Source organism: Mytilus trossulus, chromosome 14 (assembly GCF_036588685.1).
Source record: "Mytilus trossulus isolate FHL-02 chromosome 14, PNRI_Mtr1.1.1.hap1, whole genome shotgun sequence".
Classification (NCBI taxonomy): Eukaryota; Metazoa; Mollusca; class Bivalvia; order Mytilida; family Mytilidae; genus Mytilus; species Mytilus trossulus.
This window is the reverse complement of record NC_086386.1, coordinates 75,906,217-75,920,286: the sequence shown is the minus strand read 5'-3', so window position 1 is coordinate 75,920,286 and position 14,070 is coordinate 75,906,217. Positions and strand designations below refer to the sequence as shown.

Below are 14,070 nucleotides of genomic sequence, written 5' to 3'. Positions count from 1 at the left end.
TATACCCAGACAACATGAGTATGTTGGCCCAACATTGGCACAACGTATATCATTGCATTGGCCCATCGTTGTATTTTAACGTTGGCCCAACGTATAAGTGCAAAGTGGGCCTACGTTGGCCCAACATGATGGCTTCATGTTGGCCCAACGGTGTACTGTTATATGCAATACATAGAGCCAACGTTGGCCCATTGTATGAAAAACGAAATCCATGTTGGCACAACGTTGGACCAACGTAGAAATATCTTCTCTTATGTTGGCACTATGTTGGTCCAAGGTGGGTATTTCTCATTTTTATGTTGGCAATACGTTGGTCTATTGTTTCAACCAAATTACAATGGATGCTGCATGAGGGGCTGTATATGATAAATACTCTGGAGAATTTTGATCTTTTTTTTTTATTGTGTTCCAAACTGCCAAAGTTTAAGGTAGCAATTCTGTAGTTTTGTATTACCCATTGTTGTTACTGTCCTTGTTTTTTTCATGAACTTTGCCTCTTTAATTTTATTTATTGTGTGACGCCAAGATATTTCTTTGACAATGTTTGATGGATCGACCAGATAAACTCTGTGTCATTTGCTGTTTTGTAAAGAGTTGTCTCATTAGCAATCATACCACATCTTCTTTTTTCATATTAATTTCATTTATTTCTTTAACAGAACAAATGACGTATGGCTTATGGTTAGGCGATCATACAAATATTTTTTCGGAGATGTAATTTTAGTTGTATTGTTTCCAGATCCAGAATGAAAATTAAGTAATTCAGAAGATGAAACTTTATTTATTTTAAATTTGATATCATTGGTCGTCACCACGAGTAGTGTCCTCCTCAATTTAAACTTCAACAGTGTCATTATTATTTATATATGTTATTCGTTTTTCCCTTCTCTGTTTCTTGCTACCTTCTCTGTCAAGACTTAAGCGCCGCCAATCTTTAGCTGCATCATCCATCTCCTTATCCGAAGACTATTTGCAGCTATGTTTTTTTTTCTAACCGAATCTGTAATAAAGTTAGAAGTAAACTTGAATTGCGTATTTGTCTAATGCATGCGTGCGTAATCTCCCTTCTAGATATGTAATATAAATTAATGTATATTCTAAATAGTTTAAATACTATTTAATACAAATTAAATCTTAAATAACCATTTTTTTATATTGGTTATTTTTCTAATGGTCAGAAATTTATTAGTATTAGACGGATTTGTGGGTATAACAAACCCTTATTTACTATTATTTCAGAATTCGGTATCGTACTTTGTATATTCGTAATATACATGATATATAAAGAATAATTCAGATGTGTATTAATGAACAGTTATATATTTGATATAGAAAAACACTGTTACACATTTAAGTGTGTATATGATCAGGTTTCACAAATATATCGTATCTGTTTGCATGCGATTTAGAAATACAATAAAACTAAAAAATTCATTTATATTTTAATGAAGTAGCAATCATTATACCACATTTTTGAAACATTACGGAATAAGGTACATCTTAAGACAATTTTATTCCATTAACTTCAGTAATGATCATACATGTTGTGGTTAAAGATTGATATAATTTACCATTTGTTTGAAGATACTTATGTTCAGTGGCAAATATTTCATGATAATTTTAGGATTGAAATGATTTAAAATCTAGAAAATATTTCGCCCGAAACGTATAAACTTCAAGATCAGCATTATAAAATGATAGAAATTAATATATGTTTTGATTTTTAACAACATCCCTCAGATTAAAAAATCATATCGTATTTGTCATTCTAAATCGTATATTTATCAGATTTTTTAAAGTTATAACTTACATGTTACTATCTTTCTCTTTGAATCCCAGATGACATGATTTTCTCTTTTTGTTTTCTTCGTATCACTGCTTTCTTACAAATACACAACAGGAAATAATCACAAAAGTGACCATCCCATTACATTCAGATTTCCTATAAACTTAATTACCATAGCAACTATCTTTAAAATTTGTCGAACACATGGTCAACCTTATCAGAATGGGCTTGATTAACAAACTGGCTGTATCAAATATCACTCTGCATATAATTGCTATTATTATGTTTCACAAAGTTTAATGAATAAAGTTATTATAAATAATGATTGGAATAAATTTTAATTTTTAACCAGGCAATCTATGTTTACGATATACATTTTTTTTTATTACAGTAATGATATTCCAGTATAAATTTTGCCTGACTTATATATAGAGTATGATATATGATCATGCAACGTTGGGCCAGCATTGGCCCAACATAGAGTTGTAAATGTAATTTCAGTTGATAAACACTTTCAGTATAACATTTAACTTTTCATAAAGCCTGCTGCAATCGAAATTATCCGCCTCCCAAGAGAAATAAAGCGTAAAATATTATATAATCAATTCCATTAAAAAAAATTTCATATCGGCCCTATGTTGCTACTAACACAATGCCAACATTTGCCCGATTATTTATAACCAACATGAGATAATAATATGAATTTACAACAACAGACCAACGTTGGGCCAATGTTGTGCAGCCGACACCAACGTGCGACCAATGTACCGACAATTTGCCAACGTTGGGCCAATGTTGTGCAGCCAACATAAAATTGCGACCAACGGACCGACAATTTGCCAACGTTGAGCCAATGTTGTGCAGCCAACATAAACTTGCGACCAACGGACCGACAATTTGCCAACGTTGGGCCAATGTTGTAACGCCAACACCAACGGTCGACCAACGGGCCGACTATTTGCCAACGTTGGCCCACTGTTAGTCTGCTGACTGGGTATACCCGCATAGTAAATCAGCCATATTTTTTTTATGTCAGGATTCAATGTATAATACAATCATGACAATGGACAGCAATATTGCAATATAATAACAACAAATTTTTGTTTGCCTAAATAAAGGGTCTTCTCTTCTTCTTCTTTATATACAGAAAAACATCAACTGGTTGATGATTACTTTCCGGCGCATGCCTGGTTTAACAATATTGTTAATGATTAAAAATATATATTTTTGGTTTCTTAATAATTTTTCAATTTTTATGATACAAATGTGTATGTAAGTAATATTTTTCAATTTTTATTTTTAATTTTTTGGTATAAGATAAAAACAAGATACATATTATACATGTAGGTGTTTGTAAGTGTCAAGGAGCATCTCTCTAGTGAGTTTCTCCTTGAAGCACTCAGTAGTGGTGCTGCAGGCTATTTGTTCTGGTAATTTGTTCCAGTCTTTTATAGTTTGGCAGAAAAATGAAAATTTGTAACTGTCTTTGCTGCATCGAATTTGTCGGTATGTTTGTTCGTGGCTAGACCTGGTGTTTGATTGGCTTTTAATTAATATGTCAGTATGTGGTATGGCAATTTTGTTGTTTGTTATTCTATGGAACATATTTAATCTGCTTTTGAGTCTCCTTTCTTGTAATGTTGGCCAGTGGAGTGTGTTAATCATGTTTGTTACACTTTCAGTATATTTGTAGTTTGAGCATACATATCTCGCTGCACGTCTTTGAACTTTTTCTATGGAGTTAATGTTCTCTGTTGTGTAGGGGTCCCAGACAGTGCAGCAGTATTCAAGTTTTGATCTAATAAGGGCTTGGTATGCTCGGTCTTTGATGGTTACTGAGTTTATTTTTAAGTTTCTTCTGATGAATCCAAGGGTCTTATTTGCTTTAGATGTCATGTTCTGAATGTGTTTGTTCCATTTTAAATTTGATGAAATAGTTATACCTAGATATTTTGCATTTTCAACTGACTCAAGAATGTGACCGTGCATGTTGTAATAAAAATGGATAGGTGTTTTCTTTGTGGTCACTCTAAGTATGTTGCATTTATCAGGGTGGAACTGCATTAGCCAGTCTTGTTCCCATTTGATTGCTCCTTCTAGGTCTTCCTGGAGTTTAAGGCAATCTGATGGTGATTTTATCTGTCGGTAAATGATGCTATCGTCAGCAAAGAGCCTGATTTGACTATGATGTAAGTAGTCAGGTAAGTCATTGATATATATCAAAAATAGTATTGGACCTAATACAGTGCCCTGAGGAACACCTGATGTAACTGGTATGTTATCAGAGGAATGGTTTTCTAGCATAACTGTTTGTGTACGGTTTGAAAGGAAAGATTTTAATCCAGTTTGCGGCTTGATCTGATACACCGAAAAATTTAAGTTTGTATAGTAAACGGTTGTGTGGAACTTTGTCAAAGGCTTTTGCGAAATCCATGATGATAAGATCGGTTTATATATATTTGTCGTTATTTGAACATAGTTGGTGAATTAGTGATATTATTTGGGATTCGCATGATCTATTTGCCCTGAAGCCGTGTTGCAAGTCATAAAGTATGTTGTTGGATTCAAGGTGATTCATAATGTTGCTTGCAATTATGTGCTCTAGTAATTTGCATGAAATACATGTAAGTGAAATTGGACGATAGTTACCAGGATGATGTTTGTCTCCTTTTTTGAAAACAGGTGTTACATTTGCGTGGTTCCAATCGTGAGGTACTTTTCCTGTTTGCATTGATTTTGTAAAAATTAGAGTGAGTATGTCTGTGCATGTGTTGATGTTTTCTTTAAGCACTATTCCAGTGATGTTATCAGGTCCTGTTGCCTTTTTTGGGTTTATATTTTTAATTAATTTATAGATGCCTACTCTGTTGATGTCTATGTCGTCCATTATTGGATGTGTTGATGGACCTTTGTCAGGGATAACTGTATTGGTCTCAGATGTTAAAGCTGATTTAAATTGTTCATTTAATATGTTAGCTTTTTTCAAGGGATCTGTATGAAGTAGACCTTAACTCCTAAGAGGTGCAATACCAGTGTTTTCATTGTTTTGGCCTTTTATGTATGAAAAGAGTTTTTTAGGTTGTTTGTTAAATCTCGAATTTTCAGGCTCTTGTATTTCAATGTCAAAAACCATGTTTTCGATATAATTCCAATAGGCATTTCTCATCTCTTTCTGTAATAGTGTTTTAATTTGTTTAAATTTTTTAGTATGTTTGCTATCATGTTTTTTCTTTTTATAAAATTTGTTTTTCTTATTTATCAGTTTTTTCAATTTTGAGTCTATCCATGGTAGGTGGGTTTTATTTCCTATTAGCTTAGTTGGTATATGCTTTTGGATACTTTCTGTTGTTTTTGTTTTAAAGAAATTCCACATATTGTCTATATCAAGTTCTAATTTGTGTTTTTCCATATGTGTGTATGTTTCTTTTAAGTCTTTTCCAATTTTTTCCCAGTCTGCTTTCTTGTAAATCAATACTTTGTGTGGTGACTGTTTGGCTTTCGAAAGGGAAAGATTTATTTCACTGAAGATAATGTCATGGTCACCTAGTGGTGGTAATGTTTCTACTCTGTTTAGTAGGGATGGATTTGACATGCACAGTAGATCAAGTGTGCGTTCATTTCTTGTGCCAGCATGTCCTCTGTTTTACTTAAAATACTGATATGTAACACAATTTCAGTAGTTTTGATGCCTCCAGTTGACTTGTACAACAAAATTATTTGACTGCATCCACCAAAAACTGACCATATATTCACTTTAATTTGTAAATCTATATACCAGCATAGAAAATCAGCCATATTTTTTTATGTCAGGATTCAATGTATAATACAATCATGACAATGGACAGCAAAATTGCAATATAATAACAAAAAAGTTTTGCTCGCATAAATTTAGGATACCAGCATGTCCTCATTTCATTCAAAATATTGATACGTAACAAAATTTCAGTAGTTTTGATACCTCCATCTGACGTGTACAACAAAATTATTTGACCGCATTACCAAAACTGACCATATGTGAAGTTTAAATTGTAAATCTTTATACCAGCATAGTAAATCAGCCTTATTTTTAATGTCAGGATTCAATGTATAATACAATCATGACAATGGACAGCAATATTGCAATATAATAACAAAAAATTTTTGTTCGCCTAAATAAAGGGTGCCAGCATGTCCTCTTTTTTACTTAAAATACTGATATGTAAGAAAATTTCAGTAGTTTTGATGCCTCCAGTTGACTTGTACAACAAAATTATTTGACCGCATCCACCAAAACTGACCATATATGCACTTTAATTTGTAAATCTATATACCAGCATAGTAAATCAGCCATATTTTTATGTCAGGATTCAATGTATAATACAATCATGACAATGGACAGCAATATTGCAATATAATAACAACAAATTTTTGTTCGTATAAATTTAGGATACCAGCATGTCCTCATTTTATTCAAAATATTGATACGTAACAAAATTTCAGTAGTTTTGATACCTCCAGTTGACTGGTACAACAAAATTTTTTGACCTCATCCACCAAAACTGACCATATGTGCACTTTAATTTGTAAATCTATATACCCGCATAGTTAATCAGCCATATTTTTTTATGCCAGAATCAATGTATAATACAATCATGACAATGAACAGTAATATTGCAATATAATAACAACGAACTTTTGTTCACATCAATTTAGGATACCAGCATGTCCTCATTTTATTCAAAATATTGATACGTAACAAAATTTCAGTAGTTTTTATACCTCCAGCTGACTTGTACAACAAAATTAGTTGACTGCATCCACCAAAACTGACCATATGTGCACTTTAATTTGTAAATCTATATACCCACATAGTAAATCAGCCATATTTTTTATGTCAGGATTCAATGTATAATACAATCATGACAATGGACAGTAATATTGCAATATAATAACAACAAATTTTTGTTCGCATAAATTTAGGATACCAGCATGTCCTCATTTTATTCAAAATATTGATACTTAACACTATTTCAGTAGTTTGGATACCTCCAGTTGACTTGTGCAACAAAATTATTTGACCGCATCCACCAAAACTGACCATATGTGCACTTTAATTTGTAAATCTATATACCCGCATATTTAATCAGCCATATTTTTATGCCAGAATCAATGTATAATACAATCATGACAATGAACAGCAATATTGCAATATAAAAACAACAAATTTTTGTTCACATCAATTTAGGATACCAGCATGTCCTCATTTTATTCAAAATTATGATACGTAACAAAATTTCAGTAGTTTTGATACCTCCAGCTGACTTGTACAACAAAATTAGTTGACCGCATCCACCAAAACTGACCATATGTGCACTTTAATTTGTAAATCTATATACCATGTATACATGCACAGTAAATCAGCCATATTTTTTATGTCAGGATTCAATGTATAATACAATCATGACAATGGACAGCAATATTGCAATATAATAACAACAAATTTTTGTTCGCATAAATTTAGGATACCAGCATGTCCTCATTTTATTCAAAATATTGATAAGTAACAAAATTTCAGTAGTTTTGATACCTCCAGCTGACTTGTACAACAAAATTATTTGACCGCATTACCAAAACTGACCATATGTGCACTTTAATATGAAAATCTATATACCCAGACAGTAAATCAGTCATTTCTTTATGTCAGGATTTAATGTATAATACAATCATGACAATGGACAGCAATACTGCAATATTATAACAACAAATTTTTGTTCGCCTAAATTTAGGATACCAGCATGTCCTCTTTTTACTTAAAAAACTGATACGTAACAAAATTTCAGTAGTTTTGATACCTCCAGTTGACTTGTACAACAAAATTATTTGACCGCATCCACCAAAACTGACCATATGTGCACTTTAATTTGAAAATCTATATACCCAGACAGTAAATCAGTCATTTATTTATGTCAGGATTTAATGTATAATACAATCATGACAATGGACAGCAATATTGCAATATTATAACAACAAATTTTTGTTCGCCTAAATTTAGGATACCAGCATGTCCTCTTTTTACTTAAAATACTGATACGTAACAAAATTTCAGTAGTTTGGATACCTCCAGTTGACTTGTGCAACAAAATTATTTGACCGCATCCACCAAAACTGACCATATGTGCACTTTAATTTGTAAATCTAAATACCCGCATATTTAATCAGCTATATTTTTTATGCCAGAATCAATGTATAATACAATCATGACAATGAACAGCAATATTGCAATATAAAAACAACAAATTTTTGTTCACATCAATTTAGGATACCAGCATGTCCTCATTTTATTCAAAATATTGATACGTAACAAAATTTCAGTAGTTTTGATACCTCCAGCTGACTTGTACAACAAAATTAGTTGACCGCATCCACCAAAACTGACCATATGTGCACTTTAATTTGTAAATCTATATACCATGTATACATGCATAGTAAATCAGCCATATTTTTTATGTCAGGATTCAATGTATAATACAATCATGACAATGGACAGCAATATTGCAATATAATAACAACAAATTTTTGTTCGCATAAATTTAGGATACCAGCATGTCCTCATTTTATTCAAAATATTGATACGTAACAAAATTTCAGTAGTTTTGATACCTCCAGCTGACTTGTACAACAAAATTATTTGACCGCATTACCAAAACTGACCATATGTGCACTTTAATATGAAAATCTATATACCCAGACAGTAAATCAGTCATTTCTTTATGTCAGGATTTAATGTATAATACAATCATGCCAATGGACAGCAATATTGCAATATTATAACAACAAATTTTTGTTCGCCTAAATTTAGGATACCAGCATGTCCTCTTTTTACTTAAAAAACTGATACGTAACAAAATTTCAGTAGTTTTGATACCTCCAGTTGACTTGTACAACAAAATTATTTGACCGCATCCACCAAAACTGACCATATGTGCACTTTAATTTGAAAATCTATATACCCAGACAGTAAATCAGTCATTTATTTATGTCAGGATTTAATGTATAATACAATCATGACAATGGACAGCAATATTGCAATATTATAACAACAAATTTTTGTTCGCCTAAATTTAGGATACCAGCATGTCCTCTTTTTACTTAAAATACTGATACGTAACAAAATTTCAGTAGTTTGGATACCTCCAGTTGACTTATGCAACAAAATTATTTGACCGCATCCACCAAAACTGACCATATGTGCACTTTAATTTGTAAATCTAAATACCCGCATATTTAATCAGCCATATTTTTTATGCCAGAATCAATGTATAATACAATCATGACAATGGACAGCAATATTGCAATATAATAACAACAAATTTTTGTTCGCATAAATTTAGGATACCAGCATGTCCTCATTTTATTCAAAATATTGATACGTAACAAAATTTCAGTAGTTTTGATACCTCCAGCTGACTTGTACAACAAAATTATTTGACCGCATTACCAAAACTGACCATATGTGCACTTTAATTTGAAAATCTATATACCCAGACAGTAAATCAGTCATTTCTTTATGTCAGGATTTAATGTATAATACAATCATGACAATGGACAGCAATACTGCAATATTATAACAACAAATTTTTGTTCGCCTAAATTTAGGATACCAGCATGTCCTCTTTTACTTAAAATACTGATACGTAACAAAATTTCAGTAGTTTTGATACCTCCAGTTGACTTGTACAACAAAATTATTTGACCGCATCCACCAAAACTGACCATATGTGCACTTTAATTTGAAAATCTATATACCCAGACAGTAAATCAGTCATTTCTTTATGTCAGGATTTTATGTATAATACAATCATGACAATGGACAGCAATATTGCAATATAATAACAACAAATTTTTGTTCGCCTAAATTTAGGATACCAGCATGTCCTCTTTTTACTTAAAATACTGATACGTAACAAAATTTCAGTAGTTTTGATGCCTCCAGTTGACTTGTACAACAAAATTATTTGACGGCATCCACCAAAACTGACCATATATGCACTTTAATTTGTAAATCTATATACACCATGACGTACCTGCATAGTATTAATCAGCCATATTTTTTATGTCAGGAATCAATGTATAATATAATCATGACAATGGACAGCAATATTGCAATTTAATAACAACAAATTTTTGTTCGCATAAATTTAGGATACCAGCTAGCGTGTCCTCCTTTTATTCAAAATATTGATACTTAACAAAATTTCAGTAGTTTAAATACCTCATGCTGACTTGGAAAACAAAACTATTTGACCAAAACTGATCATATGTGCACTTTTATTTGCAAATCTATATACCCGCATACCATTGTACCGAGCGCCTTAACGTCTTCTCCTGGCGCTCTTGTTCACATTTTAGTAGGACCGTAAATCATCATGTACACGTAATCAATAATATTGGAAAACTATTAATGCAAAAAATATTCTGAATAAATTAAGAATGTCAGAATTTTATCTCTTTATTCATAATAACAGTCACATCATATATAGGAGTTCATGATGGTGTACGTGTAAAACAAAACTATTATGCCACATCATCAAAGTACCAACGAATCCGTACCAACACTGACATGTCTGAATTCATTTGTACTATTTACAATGATTTAATAAAAAAAGTATACGAGGTTCTCTTCTTGGAATCTATTATGTCGGTTGATTGATTTTGTTTATAGTTAAACGTCAAGTGGCAACTATTTCATTAAAATGCGCATTGAGTATAATTTTAGGACGTCCCATATAAATATGGGCAATGACAAATCTGACGAATTTGACGAGATTGTTGATAGTTTTACCACACCGTATGCTTACGGACACTGTACAATTTCTGTTAGAATATTCTGCGGGAAATAGAATAGTAAATCCAATGCAAACAAGTTGAATATCAATGAAATATCCATGCAAGAATAAATTTAAGCATTAAGTAAAATTTAGAAAGGGACAGTCAATAGCAGACTTGTCCACAGGTCTGGTCAAAAGCAGACATGTCCTCAGGTCTGGACAGGAGCAGACCTGTCCACAGGTCTGGTCTGAGGCAGACCTGTCCTCAGGACTGGTCAAAAGCAGACCTGTCCACAGGTCTGGTCTGGGGCAGACCTGTCATCAGGACTGGTCAAAAGCAGACTTGTCCACAGGTCTGGTCTGGAGCAGACTTGTCGATAGGTCTGCAGCAGTACTAAAAAAGCAGACCGTAGGTCTGGTCCACCGACGACGAAGTTAACTTGCTTGACTGCTTAAAAATTCTCAAGTTAACTTGGAAAGCAGTCAACAAGTTAACTCTAAGTTAACTTTTGTCAAGGTTAGGACCGCACCCATCTGTAAGTACCTGTAGGACAAATAGTAATTTAAACCAATACAAACTTACAGTGATTATTTCTGATATTGCAAGACACATACAGTTCAATCCAGTTCGCACTGGAAAAGATGAAAAAGAGAAAAAAAAAATATTTAACGTTCCTTTGCCAACAAAGGTATCGATGTCGTCAACTTGTGCAATATTCTTCATCTTAGATTGTTTAATCGAAAATACTTCTCTCATCTCTCACACCTATACCAAATCTATAGCAACTTAATTGTTCAATTACAAACTCGTTTTTGAGGATCTCAATTTTGACGAGTTAAAACCCCCCGAATGCACCGGTGCTAGCTTCCCATGTATGTGAAGGTCAGCTGGCCACGTTATTACTTGTGACATCAACATTTTTTTTTACACATACTTAAATGCCAAAGGTTCGAAAAATGGTAAGCCCATATTCGTTAAAATGAACAATCAACTTCTAGATACTGACAGATTCAATTCAGAAGTATGCCAGGCAATGGGTTAAACGCGTGAAAGAAGATGTAGATACTCTTTCGCAAATAATTACACTCTAATAAAACAATTACTTGGAATTACCAAAAAAAAAGGTAATTCAATTACTTGATTCAAGTAATTGAATTTGTCAAAATTATTGATCATTGATAGTAATTATTGGTGATGTTAAGTTATTTCAAGTAAATACAAGTAATTTACTTTTTAAGTAGTTCTAAGTAATCCAATTCAGTAAACAAAATAATCAACATAAGTAATTCTAAGTAATATTTTAAAGAAAAAATTTCAAGTATTTATTACATTTTAATACTAGTAATATAACAAGTAATTGTAAGTAATTAATAGTAAAACTAAAAGTAATTCATAGTAATAATGCAAGCAATTCCAAGTAATTCTTAGAAATAATCTTAAGTAATACTAAGAAAAAAAAAGTAATTACAAGTAATTCTAAGTTATAATTACAAGTAATTCTAAGTTATAATTTCAAGTAATCATTAGTAATAATTTCTAGTAATCCTAAGTAATAGCTGTTAGAAATCCTAAGTAATAATTGTAAGTAGTCCTTAGTAATAATTTTAAGTAATTCATAGTAATAATTTTAAGTAATTCATAGTAATAATTTTAAGTAATTCTTAGTAATAATTTTAAGTAATTCTTAGTAATAATTTTAAGTAATTCTTAATAAAAATCTTAGTTATTCAAAATGATAATTCAAGTAATTACACTTTAAAGTAATCTGCTTAAATTACTCGAGTTCAAGAAAACATAATCTAATCAATGAAATATTTATTCAAGAACAATTTAAGAGTAAATAATCTCTGTACTGATTAATCCACACTCCCATATATTTGTATGTCATGTGTTGCTATTTATAGGCACTAATTTATAATATATTTATAGATTGAAATAAAAATTCTACACTGTTTTATTATAAATGCATATAATTTGAAATAGTAACATACCTTTTTAAAGAATAATCATATACTATATCCTTTGTTATAATCCATAATTTCCCTTGTTTGTTGTAAGTTAACATGGGCAACCTCCCCAGCAACTCTTTGTGTTATTTTTTCATTTAATTGAATAAGTACACAAAGAGTAGCCAGAAACATGAAAACCCACAAAGCGTCCTTTTTTGTAAGGTTCTCCTTTCCTTTCATGTGTGTAACTTTGTGTAAGTATTTCAATAAACTCTGTAAACTTTTTTTCAAATTCAAAACTGAATTAGCTCCAGCCAATTTTCAAAAATAGCTTACCAAAGTCAAATGAAACCTTAATTCTGATTGGCCGATTTTTTTTTCACTCTCAAATCAAAAACTACTTATTAAAAATACAGGAAATATTATACAATTTTGAACATTTATAATAGTTAATTTTTAATTTTAGTAAAACTAAATCATGTTATTTGACATTATAAAATTATATTAAAAATGGATAATAATAATTTGAGGATATCTAAAATGAAAATAGGTTAAGTAATGACTAGTAATTCTAAGTAATACCATATCTATGGTAATACTTAGTAATTCCGATCCAATGTTTTAAGCATTTCAAAGTATTATCTAAAAACAGGCTATTTTTTCAAATTGGAATTATTTTTAATTATGTATTTTGCATGATTTCTTGTGCTTAAAATTCCATGTTTATTCTGCATTATTATTTTAAGCATTGCATAATACTTTCCATACAATGTATTTGGAATAGATAGTGTTGTGCGCAGTACAGTACATTCTATTGAAAATGTGTTATCTACTTTGAAATAGAAAGTTTTAGGTGCCACACTGAACATTAGAATACAGAATATACATGAAATATATGAAAATATAAGCACAGGAAATTATGTAAATTCCATATAATTAAAAATATTTCCAAGTTGGAATAATTGTCTCTTTAAAGAAAATTGTTATCCAAAATTATGCAATTTTCAGACTTAAACCTACATATTGTTGAAATTGTTAAATTATGGAGTCAAACTTCATAGAAAACATTTATCATTATAAATAGTAGAAGTTGTAAAAGTTGTAAATATATAGAGTAAAATTATATAGTATTCATTTGAAGGAATTTATCTAATCCTACCTAGTAATGAGAAGTAATTTTAGTATATCATTTACTGCATTTAAGTAAAAATAAATTACTAAGTAATTTTTGAAATAGTTTTACTTAATTCAAGTAATTAATTTTTACTTAAAACTATTTGGATTACTTAAATCATGTAAAAAAATAAATTAAGTAATTTCAAGTAATTCCTTCAGAATATTTAGTAAAACTAAGTAAAAGTAAGTAATTGTTAGTAATAGTAAGAAATTGTGTAAGTAATAGAATTACTCCAAATGAGTAAATAAAAATTACTAAGTATTTTTTTTTTAGTGTGTAAGGCTAGGAGGTCATTCACACCAGAGTGAAGGAACTGAATTTGTCTATCAATACCCAGGCAACATCAATAT

General features: G+C 30.9%; 1 long non-coding RNA gene across 1 annotated transcript; it reads right to left on the bottom strand.

Moving 5' to 3' along the window:
• Window positions 1-765: 765 nt before the first annotated feature.
• Window positions 766-1,962, bottom strand: LOC134695747 (uncharacterized). Its single transcript, XR_010102838.1, has 2 exons — window positions 1,811-1,962; window positions 766-1,000 (listed from the first exon to the last, which is right to left on the bottom strand). It is a non-coding gene; the product is annotated as an uncharacterized LOC134695747 (long non-coding RNA).
• Window positions 1,963-14,070: the final 12,108 nt, after the last annotated feature.